General features: G+C 34.1%; 1 long non-coding RNA gene across 1 annotated transcript; it reads left to right on the top strand.

Annotated features, from left to right (window-relative positions):
• Positions 1-2,427: 2,427 nt before the first annotated feature.
• Positions 2,428-3,026, top strand: LOC129944074 (uncharacterized). Its single transcript, XR_008781393.1, has 2 exons — positions 2,428-2,568; positions 2,735-3,026. It is a non-coding gene; the product is annotated as an uncharacterized LOC129944074 (long non-coding RNA).
• Positions 3,027-14,287: the final 11,261 nt, after the last annotated feature.

Genomic DNA, 14,287 nt, shown 5'->3' with positions numbered 1-14,287 from the left:
GAATCGAACATGATCTTCGAACACGGCGAAAATTCAAATCATATCATATTCGTTTTTAAAAGGAGAATATTGTGTTGTTTTTTTTTTCATTTGTATGAAAATGAGGTTTGCTAGCGAACTTAACCCAATACTACGACAGGAATATGTTCGTTGTTTAGCGCTCTTTTTAGAGATATTACTGATCTTTGGTGTCGATGTGGAAAGAGAAAATGGAACACAAGTGGTTTTTGAGTTTAGAGGGCGGATTTTTCAAATGTTAAAGTATAAAAAGTACAATAAAAATTGTATGATATTTTATTTGCAAGTAATTGTATTCTATTCTATTTTAGCCATGGAATTGTAATTCATTGGCCATCTGAATCAAGTTCATCTTTAAACCTAGGCAACTATATTGAACTACTTATTTTACTAAAAATATATGATCCAATTCTATCTCAACACCTTGAAACATCAACAGTTTTTAAAGGAACCTCAATGGCTATCCAAAATGATTTAATCGAAGCTGTTGCTGACCTTTTACGCGATCAAATTTCCGATAGAGTCGTTTGACTCTCACAATCAGAGTTTGTTGCAATTATGCTTGATTAGACTTCTGACATTCAATTAAAGTCCCAATTATCCATTGTTTTCCGATATTACTTAAATAAAAAAATTCAAGAAACAATTGTTGGATTTATCGATGTAAGCTCAGGGCGGATTTATTTAAAATAGTCAAGACTCTCTTGAAAAAGTATGAAATTCAAGATAAACTTGTTGCACAGACTTACGACGGAGCTTCCGTTATGAGTGGTCATTTGAATGGACTTCAAGTGAAGGTGAAGACTATTTGTATGAAAGCAACATTTGTTCATTGTTACGCCCACGTTTTAAATTTAGTTCTGTCTCAAGGATTAAGTAATATAAGAGAGTGTAGGATATTTTTTAGCACTCTGAATGGCATTGCAACGTTTACATCACATTCAAGCAAAAGAACGTATGCTTTAAAAGAAGTGGAGTAGAACAAGATGGAGCTTTAGTTCTTGACTTGTAAATATAGTCCAATCCTACAAAGAAAACGTCAACAATATTTTGAAGGCATCCAAGATAATGTGACAAATATATGGGACAGTAATGATCGAATGGCTGCAACGGGTTATTCTAAATTTTTAAGAACCTTTGATACAGTCTTTCTGTTGAATGTGTTTTCAAAACTTTTTGCACATTCAGATGTACTGTTTAATACCTTACAAAACCCAAACATAGACATTGTGTTTTGTACGAACAAAATTCAGAAGATGAAACAATTTCTGGAAGTGCAAAGGAAGCAACGTTGCTCACTATCCCATTAGAAGATGAAAAAAGAAAATCAAGAAATGATAACATGCTCTCGAGTAAAATAAAATATACAAAATTGTTTTTTGAAATATTAGAAAGATTTTCATCATTGGAAAATCTGAAGTATTTTGATTTACTTAATGGAAATAAATTAAGTAATTATTCCAACAAAACTAATTTTCCGGAACCATTGATACGCAATTTAATAGAAATCTATCCAGATATATTAGAGTTCACGGTATTAAAAAACGAATTAACTGTGTTTAATGAAAATATTCACTGTGAACAGCCAATGACCACCTCAGCTGGATCATCAAAGATGATAACCCCACTAGATGTCTTGCTCTGGATAGAATAAAATGTAGCTCACAGTTTTGAGCAAGTTTACAAGCTTTCAAAACTGATCTGCGCCATACCAGCTTTAACGGCTTCTGTGGAGCGTTCCATTTCAGCTTTGAAAAGAATAAAAACGTATCTTCGAAATACGCAAGGGCAAGAACGTTTAGTAAATTTAGCACTTATTTCTATTGAGAAAGTCATTTTAAGAGAACTCAAAGAAAAAGTTAATTTTTATGATAAAGTCATAGACAATTTTACAAAAGTTGAAAAGAGAATTGATTTTATTTATTTTTATTTTTTTTTAAATGTAAGATTTTATATTTCGAACGGAGTTTATTTTTGTGTTATTATCTTTTGTTCGTGTTGCTCGTTATTATTTTTTTATTTATTTAAGGATTTATTGAAAATGAATTATTATTCTTGAAAAAGTATTTTGATTTTCTAGAAGACCAGTAGCTAAACCTAAAATTATGACCATTAATAGCCACTGGACTATTTCTAGTTCTATATTGGAGGTTAATTCTCAAGATTTTTGCAGACTTTCGGTCCATATGAATAAACGACAACGTAACAAATAAGCATACCTCATCATATTCAAAAACCTTTTTGTAGCTCAAAACGAAGATGAATTCCAATTCCGCAATCCGTACATTATCTGAATTTTTACAAACCAAAAAAAAAAGATAAACAAACAATAAATGTTTGAAAGCTAAATAAAAATAATAAATTCTTAAATTTTTAACCGAACTTGGCAAATCCAATTGAGGGTTAATGCGAGTAAATTTATTTTTTTCCTAGGTATAAATAGTAAGAGACTTGAGATCTTCAATCACAGTTAAACATTGCATCTCAGACGGTTCGGTTTTGACACACAAACTACAAACAAAATAAATAAACATGAAGTTCTTATTGTTGGTACGTGATGTGGTGAATTTACATAAATAATTGTCATTTTTAATTCATTTGTCGGGTGTGGTTCTCTTTGCTCTTTGATGATAATTTGTTGTTGATTTTAATGATTTTTATTTAAGTGTTGCCCTTTGAGTGTGTAAAATTAATTCGATTTTTTTTTATTCTGCAGACTCTTTTGGTTTGCTTCGTTGCTTTGGCTCTAGTATCTGCTGCCCCATTGGAAGAAGGAGCTCCTGAGGACGACGAAGATGTTTTTAAATTGTTATCATTGAAGAAGAAACTTTTGGTGTTGGGTTAAAAAAAAGTGAACAAAAACTAAGAAAGGAAAACCTGAGTCACAATGCCATTGGAAATACCATTTTAACCAAAATTAAGAAGATATGTGGTTTAAGCTTAGAACACACACTATATGAATTATTTATAAGTTACGGAAGCAGAGTAAAAATAAAATTAAAAAAAAACTATTAAAGCAAAAAAAACTGCGTGTTTTTTTTTCTAAATTAATGCTCCAAAACGATGTTAAGGCTGTTTGAATAGGTTCGGGATCAAAGCAAATGAGATTGTATTTAGTACGCCTAACATCGTGCTGTGCTGAGATGATATGATAAGTCAGGTGTGAAGTTAATTATGTTGACATTTTATGGTAAATCAGATCTCAATCAACATTTATTTTATTCATTTGGTGTTCTGGGCAAAACGTATTTGTATGTAGATACATATTGAGGTTGGTCAATTAGCTAAGAGTTGTCCTTGTTATACGGAAAATGATACTTAGAGTATTCACCCCTGTCTTCTTTTTTTAGTCCATCAGGTGAAGAATAATGTTAAATGTTCCTCTTGCAATTTTTTAAATATGAATTTCCATGATAATTTAATGTAAGATTTGTAATACGCAGATTTCGGCAGCTGTCACTTTTGAAGCTGTCATCTTTGAAAAGGAAATGATACAAGCTTCAAAAATGAAGTGACATTCTTAAAGTTCACCATAAAAAACGTTCACACTTTAGGGTTTGCGTCTCTCGAGAACAATTAAATTTTTTTTTGTTGCATCCCATAGTGTAGATCCAGGCTTGTCAAATCGTTGGCGGTATTTCGAATGAGTCGTTCAAAATTATCAATACACCGTAGCATATGAAGATTAAGGTTTCACCTTAAGTTATTGGAAAACCCTCATTTATGTTTGGTATATAAAGGAAAGAATGAATTTCGAAAGTTTTATGAGCAGGTGAAACGAAGTTCATAAGTGCATAAACCTTGAACCGTTGCAAAGATGAAAGTGAAAACATCATAGTAGAACCATAGTCAATGCTGAGGATATAGAAGGACCACTTCTGCAGTCTGTATAACGGCGACGACAAACCGAATTCCACTGTCAGGCAGAATGATCCATTCAACATAGACGATGAAAGCCAACAATCCCGTCTTCCCGACTTAGACGAAGTAAAGATTGCCATACCTAAGCTGAAGTCAAGCTGCTGGAACAGATGGCTTGAAAACCGAGCTCTTCAAAGCAGTTGGAAATAATTTTGTTAGGAGCATGCATCAACTTATCTGTAAGATATGGTCGGAATTAGGAGCATGCACCAACTTATCTGTAGATATGGTCGGAATAAAGCATGCCCGATGAATGGAACCTCAGTAGTGTTTAGCTGAAGCTGAAAAAAGGAGACCCTCTAAACTGCACCAACTATAAAGGCATTTCTCTGCCGTAATATGTGAACGTCTTAAATTCATTGTCAACAACCTGATAGGACCTTATCAGTGTGGTTTTAGACCAGGGAAGTTCACAATCGATCAAATATTCACCTTACCGCAGATCCTGGAAAAACCCCAAGAACATCAATTCGACACTTACCATCTTTTCATCGATTTCAAGGCCGCATATGACAGTATCGGTCAAAACGTCACCATCAACTGACGTAACTTTGAGGAAGTCAAGGAGTTCGCTTTTATTGATAAGCTAAAGCTGCTTTTTAACAACATTCTTTCAACCGGCTTTATTCCCTTTACGTTCAAAAAATTTTGTATTTTCCCTATTCATAAGAAAGGTGATCCAAACAACGTCGAAAATTATTTATGAACATTGTGCCCGAAATATTTTGTGGTGTTTTAGTAAACAGAATAGAAAATAGTGGTTGGTTGATAATGACAGCATTTTACTTTAAGATTTTACTTTTTAAGATTTACGCTTTTGTTTGTTGATTTTAAGCCAGCTTTCGACCTTGCGAACAGAAATTCACTTTTTTTTTTAAACTCTCTCAACTCGGAATATCCTTAAAACGTTTAAATGCATTAAGGAATATGTATACTGGCACAGAAGTAGCGGTTCGGGATGGATCTACGTTCTCACAATGGTTTGATACTAACGCTGGTGTTAAACAAGGACGCCCTCTGAGTGCTTTGCTGTTTAAGTTGTTCATTAACTATATTGGCAAATATCTTCCTGGTGGGATTCGGATAGTTGGCACTACAATCAATGTTCTACTGTATGCAGATGATCTAGTGATCCTTTAAGGGTCACCAGAAAATTTGAAGCTTTTGATCAATTGATTGTCAACATACTGCAACACATGGGGACTTGCAACAAATGTTTTAAAATCCAAAATCATGGTATTCACAAGATATTCTCACAATTTGGTTAGAGAAGGTTGGCAACCGTTTTGAAATCACTAAAGAGTACAATTATTTAGCTTCGCAAAGCTTGCTGAATATTACATGGAGGAATTTTTTCTCAAGCCAAAATGTATTGCTGTCAGCTAAATACAAAATATTCGAATGTTTTGTTGAAACATTTCTTTGTTACGCGGGAACAAATAAGTTTAGCAGCACCATTACCATACAGGCAGACTACATCTATAAAGTTGCTTCACATTCAGATGTTTGTTTGACAAAAAAAAATGCTCCTTTATTAAATGCGGAATAAGGACTGGTGGTTTGCAAAATGGCAAAATATTGGCGATAGCTGTGGAGAAGTTATCCAATTTGATTTGAATAACTTGGCTCAATTAAAGGAGCAGCTTTACAAAATAATTCAAAAGCACGAAGACTCTATCTGATAAAAATTAGTAGCAGAGGCTGACCAGTCTGAGAGCAGAATAATTTACTCAGAACTAAATCATAACCTTCTAAGAAATAATTCAGCTATAAAGAAATATTGTTAATATTCAAATCCAGATGTAAGCTCCTAACCTAAAATTGCAATCCATACAACGGAAATTTCCAGCAGTTCTGTACTTTTTGCAACATGAAAGCAAAAGAAGACTGCTTCCAATTTTTAAGAACTTACCTAGACCTAAATGAAAATAAATCCATTTTAAATGAGCAAGATTTTTTATGGGGATGAGTTGATCTTAACATTTATTTTGTAGCGAACTTGGATCAAGTATTAGTAAACTAAGGTAGAAACTGGGAACTTTAAAATACATATCTCAAAACTGTTTTAAAACATATTTAGAGTTCTCTTTAAAATTTCCAACAATATAATTAGAATCTAAAACTAAGATCACTTGGAAATCGTCAAGAAAATCCTTTTTAAAAATGATTTAAATAAGTTATAACTTCACTCTGGAGTGCACATGATTAAATATTTATTCATGAAGATGTGAGGTAATGGGTATCCTTCAATATAATCAAATAAGGTACACAGTTACATAACCTACTTCACTAAATTTATATTTCTACCGCGTGAATGAAGGACTCAAGTTTCCAATTTTATTCAAAAAGGAATATCAATTGACAGTTTGATTGTTTTAATTAAAACATCTCAATTATCAGGGTCAAAAACATTAAACGATGTGGTTCCATATCGTATTAATGCCATAGCCGAATGTAATGTAACGTACACTTAAATATAGAAATGTAGTCTGGAATTATTATATAATTTTAATGACCAAAATCTCAGTTCAATGTCATTTTTGATGTCGTAAGTCGCCGTTAGTTGTTCGTCAATAAACAAGTTGCTCATCGCTTGATCAGCACTCAGTGTCAGCGTCAGCTTCTGCGATAGCCTCCAGGCTCAACAGTTTACTTGTATGGTAGGCTTGGAACCTCGAGGGAGTCTGTGTGTCTGTGTCAAATTAGCATTCAGCTTCACAACTTTCGGTTTCAATGATGTGGTCATTCGGCTTGTGCTTAATGCTTCTGTCATATCATAATATCGAAACGAAGACGACGTGTGTTTGATGTTTACCTACTCGCTACTCCCATATACCATCCGAACGTCTTTTGTTTGTTCTCAGTCAATAAAAATTGTTCAGCGTTCAGGAGTTGTTAGGTTGCATACTCTACACAAGTCAAGACTGAAGATGAAGATACCACATTTTTCTGTATAATTTATGTTGTTTCTTTATTTTTGTTTAAACACTGAAGATATTTTATATTTACACGGGGAAGGCTTAAAATTATTTACAAAACAAGACAAAAACAAAAAGCGTTGAAATATTAGTGAGATTTTAGAATACCGACAGTAAATCAAAAAATAGCTTCTTCATTTTCTTATTTTGAAGAAGATGAAATCATCGGAAAAAAGGTATGTAATAGGTAATTCTTTGGAAGAATGAGAAGGAAGACACAAAGCTCTGCGAATAAGTTTGGATTGTATCTAACCGAAGAGTAGTTTCTTGATTTTCTTCAATTTAAAGATAGAATTGGTATCCTGAGGGCCTGATTGTTCACTTCCATATAAATCACCGGCAATCGATTCATCCACTGGCACGGCTGATACCAGAATGAAGGCCAACATGCACATTAACAAGGTCTGGAAATAAAAATGATTACAAAATAAGTCCTTAATTTGTGGCTTTTTTAATTTCGAACATACCATGAAAAGATACTTCATCTTCGAGGTTGTTTTTTTTCTTTCAAATTAAAGTTAACTTGGAGGGACAAAACTTGTTTGTTAATAAAAGATCGACTGTAGACGATGGTAGGCTGTGACTGCCTTTTTATACCAAAAATAGCAAAATTGCAATCTTTGGCTTGACTTGTTGTATAGGTTAGGTACCTATAGCAATGCAAAGGGAGGAACATAAATATTGTGGTTAGCAGTCCAGTCAGTCAAAGAAATTACCATGTAAGACACAGCAGACATCAGCTACTTGATGTGTGTGTGTTTTTTTTTTATATCTTGGCGTAAGTCTTGAAGTTTTGACCAAGAAAGGTGTAGTTGCATGCGAAGAAGTCGTATTGCCAAGTTTTTTTTTTCTCTGTTTTATTTACCTTAAAACCGATCAGAGGCGAAGGCGGCTTTTTATTTAGTTTAGTTCAAGTTTGGTTTGGCTTTGGCTTGAGGACAAGACAAGAGTAGGTATACATACGTGATGCATTTTTGATGTCTCGTTTTGGGTCAAAAGATGGGAAACAAAAGTGGTATAGTAAGAGGTGTTTAATTTACTACCTGTATGTATATGCAACTTCTTCCATATTGACCATGACTTAAGACTTATAAATTGTGGTAGGGAAAGTGGGATATGCATTTTACACGTACAAATGGTCATATGCCCATCATGCAATAATATTCAAGACTTAACGGGAATTTAATAATATATTACAAATTTATGTAAGGAAAGGTGTGTTTAAAATTAAAATTAAATAAATATATAAGGGACTATGACAGCAGGCTGTGATGTGAATTAAAATGTCACGAGCCTAATATTTATTTGATTACACTAACATACTCGGAAATGTCAATAAATTATGCTGAAGATTTATTTTGCACAAGTAGTTATGCCTTATTAATTTATATATTTAAGACTTTTGTGTGCATGCAATTAAAATTAAATGTTGTAAGAATTATCGACTTCTTAAGTAAATATAAAAATTCAAATCCAAACTAATCTAATATGGTTTTCACACGCTGCGCTGGTATAATTTAAGGAGATGTTTTTTATGCTGTTCGCAAACTAAGGAGGTCATGAATACCCTTATAATAACACAGTGCAAGCAATAAGAAAAGGAGGATAGGTTTAGAAGGGAGAAACCGATGCAAATTGGTTTTGAATGTCTGCCCATTATAATGAGTTGGAATTATTGAGTCTGGTAAAGCTTTTCACATTCGCGTAGTACGGATAAAGAAAGAATCTCTGTACTTAACAGTTAGTCTGAAATTGGGCTCAAGGGTAAACTGTTGGGCATTTCTAGCGGTACATTGTTTATAAAAATAAGGATAAAACATTAACAGGCATGATACCTTGCGTCGGTGTTCAACAGAAGCAAATGTCTCCTTTTTTTAGAGCTCTTTTTTCAATTCTAACCAGAAGACTAAAGTAAGTTATTGGGGCACCAGACCAAATGTGAGAATAATAGATACTCGAGTTTTGGAAGAACAAAAGCTTTGTAAATTATAGCCAGTTCAGGAGGGGTAAAATACTTCTTGCATCGCTGGAGAAAACCTAAACAATTAGCAGCATTTTTGGCGATGTCAAATATGATGACTATACAAAAAGTGGTTTGTAATACACATACATAGGACTGATTGTTGTCGATGCAAGTACCACTCATGGAAAGTCGCATATGGGGAGGGTTACGCTCTTGCGACAGTAGACAGCTTTGAGTTTTCAAATCATTAAATTCTACATGGTTTTTGATTCCCCATTGGACAATGCTGTCAAGATCCGAATTCAATGAGCTTATCATACGATGCCGTTTTGTAGTCCACATCCGAAGAACAAGGATGAGAATCTAAAAACGAATATGAAAAGCTGAGGGTACTGTCATCAGCGAAACAATTTAGTGGGTTTGAAGTTACAGACAAAAGATCATTTATAAAAATAAGGAAGATCGTCGGAGACAAAACGGAGCACTGGGGCACACCACCAGTGTTTATGTTGTGGATATTACATTTGAACCTGTCCAATACTACTTGAATTGAACGGCCCGAAAGATAATTTCTAACCCAACAAAGAAGAGATTCATTAATACCAGAAGCACGCATTTTCGATAAGAGAGCTTTATGCCAAACTCTATCTATGCCTTAGAAATATCAATCTTACTTTCTCCTACTTGCTAGTGCCGAGTGAATCCTGTGTTTAACTAATGTTATCGGGACCTACAGTTTAGAACCGAATACAAAGGGTTTATTTGAGAAAGCACTTTAAATGATAAGAATTACTCTTGGCTCAGGCTGTGATTGAAGCAAAGACCTCTAGCTTGACAGTCCTACGCACTAACCATCACGCCACGTGTACTACAGTTGGTATAGCTAAAAGGATTTTTAACATGAATTACTGAACTTTGACAGCTCACGGATGGATTCATTAGAAATTGATTAATGGGGATTTGATAACTTTTATTTTCTGTGAACAGTGTTAATTTATTCAGTAAACTCAACGTCTTCATCATGGTAAAGTGAAAGAACGACTAAATGTCTGCAAAAATTTTCTACGGAAATTCGGAGTCGGTGACCGTAAATTTAAGAGCGTTGACTTCAATTTTCGTTGTTCAAATAGTAGACATGTGCCCACCTTTGTCTATTAACTCCTACTCTTACCTCCCCGCGGTGAACATCGGGTGTCTAGTACCTCAACTGGAGATTGGGTTAAACCTAGTGTAAAGTTGTTGGGGGGAGAGGTGTTTCCACTAAGACACCTCTTTTTATTCAGACGGCAGCGAATGAATTCTTGAGATGGAATCAACAGTGGCGTCCACAGTTCCAGTAAGGTTTAACTACTTAGTGAACACCTTATAGAGCTTCTACGACTTATTTAGCGCCCAGGCCTATAAGGAGCGATTTATCCGGTTCCCCGTTTTTGGAGTTATACTAAGGATCTGGCCTTCCAGGTTGGGGGTTTTGCCGTGTCGGGGTGACGGACGGATTTACTGTTGACAACCCAAGCAAACGAAATAAGGACAACGAACTTCGGATCTGTAAGTGGAATGTTAGTCGTAATGATTATCTTAGTAGACAAATAATAACAAGTTTGAGTCTACATATTTGTTTATGATGTTGCCTTGTCAGTGAGATAGTTGGTTTGCCGAAAATATCGCTGTCGTTTAGGGATCCATTGCAAACGATCCAAATGAGTTATTTCCATGGCGACGTTCTCTAAAACTAACTCAAGAATTGAAACCGACGATTTTTTTGAATCGATTGATTTTCTATGATTGGACAATTGTTTATTGAAAAAACCTTTATTTAAGCCTTGATAAGAGGTCTTGTAGAATTTCAGCCAATTTTTTGATTTCCCTTCCCATCATGTGAATCATGTGAGACAACCAGGAATCACTGCCTCAAAAAGTTCATTATGGCACAAATGTCGTTAGAGTCTATATGATTTACTTAGTGCCAAAAGAAATTGGTTGCATAGTTGGTATAGACCGATGTAGTGTTCGTGAATGAGAGGTGATGGCTTGTCGAACTTTTATTAATGGCTAAACCAACAAGGAACCCCAAACCAAGAAATATCGGCAGGAAAATGCAGCCAAAAACAGACAACCAAAGCTACGTTGCATAGAAGGATGTGAGCTGCTTGCGAGCTCAGTGAGCCAGAGGTACACCGACTTCTCAGAAGGAAAAAGGGAGAGCATAAGAAGCGTCCGGTCGGAAAGTCGACTATCGATCAAATATTTACATTACGGCTGCTCCCGGAAAATAAAGAATATCAAATCGACACCCACCATCTTTTCATCGCTTTCAGGGCCACATATTACAGCATCTACCAGAACGAGCTGTAAAGACTCATGTCTAGATTTGGCATCCCTGCCCAACTCGTCCGCTTGTGCGAGATGACCATGGAGAATTCGCGCTACCCCATAAAAGTTGGAAACAACTTAACAGAACCTTTCGATGTCAAAAAAGGTTTTAGACAAGGTGATGCACTGTCATGCGATTTTTTTAACATCGTTCTTGAAAGAACGATCCCACATCAACATATTCACTATCTTTCAAAAGTCTGTCCAAATACTAGCATATGCTGATGACATTGGCATAATTAGAAGAACTCAGCCTGATGTCAATGGGGATTTTTGAGTATTGAGTTTAAAAGTTAATGAGGGCAAAACAAAGTATACGTGTTGTCGTCAAGAAAGGACTTACAACACCGACGTCTCGGTCAAAACGTCAACATCGACAGACGTAATTTTAAGGTAGTCAAGGACTTCGCCTACCTAGGCTTCGCTATATGAACGCAGAAAATAACACAACGCTGAGATTAAACAAAGAATTACTCTTGCTACTCGTAACTGCAGAGTCAGACTTCCCTTGTACAAAATTAGATTCAACTGCCCCTGGAGATAAAAGTTTACGGAAATACTCAGGAAAGACTCTTTTCTGTGAATGGATTTATCAATCAGAAGCATAGCTCAATCGAGATTCAAGAAAGATTTAATAAAATAAACAAAAGTTAAAGATTATTGAGATTTTAGCCTGGGTTTGGGGTTCCTTGTTGGTTGCTGCTTGAAAACCAGCAGAGAACTTCGATAGAAGGTTCTTGTAACTCGGGACGCTAAATTTTTAAATATTTTTAACATATTTTTGAACACCATTTATCCACATATTAGATTGGAGTGACAGAATTATTGAAAGCTCGCAAAGTTGACATGTATATAAATATATAATAACTCCATTAATCCATTACAAATTTTTTGCATTTCGAATGTAGTTTGATATTCAAAATGGTCATCGATTGTCCTGAATTTAAAAAGAACTTCTATGACTGAATTTCGTTCAAAATACTTAGAATACATACTTATTACCCTTTTCAATGGTACATATTTCATTTTATCTTGCAGTTAAGGTACGCTTGATGGTTTTCCAACCCAAAGTATCAATCATACTTAAAAATATCATTCAAGATTGTCAAGTGCTTTCATAATAAAATTCATTCATACATAACTTATTTTTTTTCTACACATTTTTGAATACATTTTTTGTGAAAAATAAAATTGATAAATGACAGGAGATTTGCCAAACACTTTACACCTTATCTGCGAGTATACTTAGGTATCTAGATGTGTACATATAAATAGGTAAAGCAATCTTCATGACATTGAAAAAGCTTTTATGAAATATAAACAAACAAAATACAGTATTGTGAATTATTTCGTTAAAATTTTCGTTTGGTTTTCAGGTATTAGAAATGTCCATATTTTTATAACTTTTAAAGTAATTTTTCATTTTTCCTGTCAAAACTTTAAAAACTCCAAGAAAAGAAATAAATAAATGGTTTCTTCGCCAATGTGACAAGTGAAAATATTATTAAGTAATTATTTTTGTTGAACTTTTGAAAATGAATAGAAATTAGGTAAAACGTTGAAACGTCAAAATTAGTATTTTACACTTCAGAATTTTTAGAAAGTAGTTAGCAAGTGTCGAACTACGATCAAAGGCTCATCATAAGTGCGTGTGTTAGTTGTTAGTTAGAAAATAATAATTATTATCACGCCTTTGATGGAAATTTTAATCGGGAGGCAGATCATAAGGATCATCCCAAGGAAGACCACTTAGGACAAAGTGAAATTATGTTGAATTGATTCAAAACGTTTTCTATGAATTTCGTAATAGGGAGTCCATACCTGCGAAGCATATTCAAGATGATGACGAACATGACAATTGTACAAAGAAAGAGTAACATAGGGATCATTGGACTCCTGTGCACAGCGTTCTATAAACCCAAGCATAGAACTTGCCTTATTGCCAATAAGATTAATGTGATGTGTAAGTTCTAAGTTGGAAAAGAAATGAACACCTAAATCTTGAAATGTGGAGACGCAATAGAGTTTTTTCGTTTTTTTAGTAAAAGATATCGTCTGGTATTTTAAAGGCTTGAGGGTAAATCTATTTTTCCTACACCAAAATGTGAAACTATCAGTGTCGGGTTGTAAAACTTTATTATTTTAAAAACCTTTAAAAAATGACAACTTGAGCGCAGAAATGACGATACGTCGTTAATAGGCAGGATGAACAGAATAGGGCCTAGGTGGCTTCCCTGGGGAACACCATATTGAGAAATAAAAGGTTTTGAATGACAATTTCTAAATTTTACCTGTTTTCAAGGTAAGATTCGATCCAAGCAAAGAAAAATGGTGGAAAACTAAGACCTTTAAGTTTAAATAAAATAATTTCGTGGCTAAGTTGGTCAAAAGCTTTAGAAAAGTTAAAACCCCGTTTTGTTAAAATCATTGATATTAGCTGTCGTCAAGGAATTTGAATTACCCGCTTTACATTTTTTCTGAATAGTGTTCTCTTTTCAAAGATTTTAAAGGTTCAAATGAAATTAAAGGCTGATTCTATTTTATTAAATTTTAAAATAAAACTTACTAGACCGAAAAGACATTCAAAATCATCCACTCTTAAAAACAAAAAACAGTCTAATTTGTTCACAACACTGTATCAAGGTGTCATGTTTGCTGATGTTGATGGTGATGATGAATAGTGATTGTGTCAACACATCTTTCTTGTGACTATAACCAAGCTGTCCAAACACTAAATGTGTTTTTTTATATAATTTGTCAAAATTTACCGAAAAAAAAACAAAAATTAAAGTTTACTTGTACGTGCTTAAAATTACCTGATGTCTATATGTTACTACCTTTGCACTCTAATGTTTATGTTAATAAAACTACCTACAATTTTAGAGAAATTATCATCATAAATAATTAAAAGCATCCACAACAAACGTTTTAGGCATAGGATATCCATTACTGAAGGTTAAACACTCTTGAAAAAGTAACATAAAGTGTTAAAAGATTGTATAAGCAGGCATATCATCAGTGTTTTAAGAAAAAG

This window comes from Eupeodes corollae, chromosome 2, assembly GCF_945859685.1.
Source record: "Eupeodes corollae chromosome 2, idEupCoro1.1, whole genome shotgun sequence".
Taxonomy (NCBI): domain Eukaryota; kingdom Metazoa; phylum Arthropoda; class Insecta; order Diptera; family Syrphidae; genus Eupeodes; species Eupeodes corollae.
The sequence above is the reverse complement of the archived record's forward strand: the minus strand, read 5'-3'. Positions and strand labels throughout refer to the sequence as shown.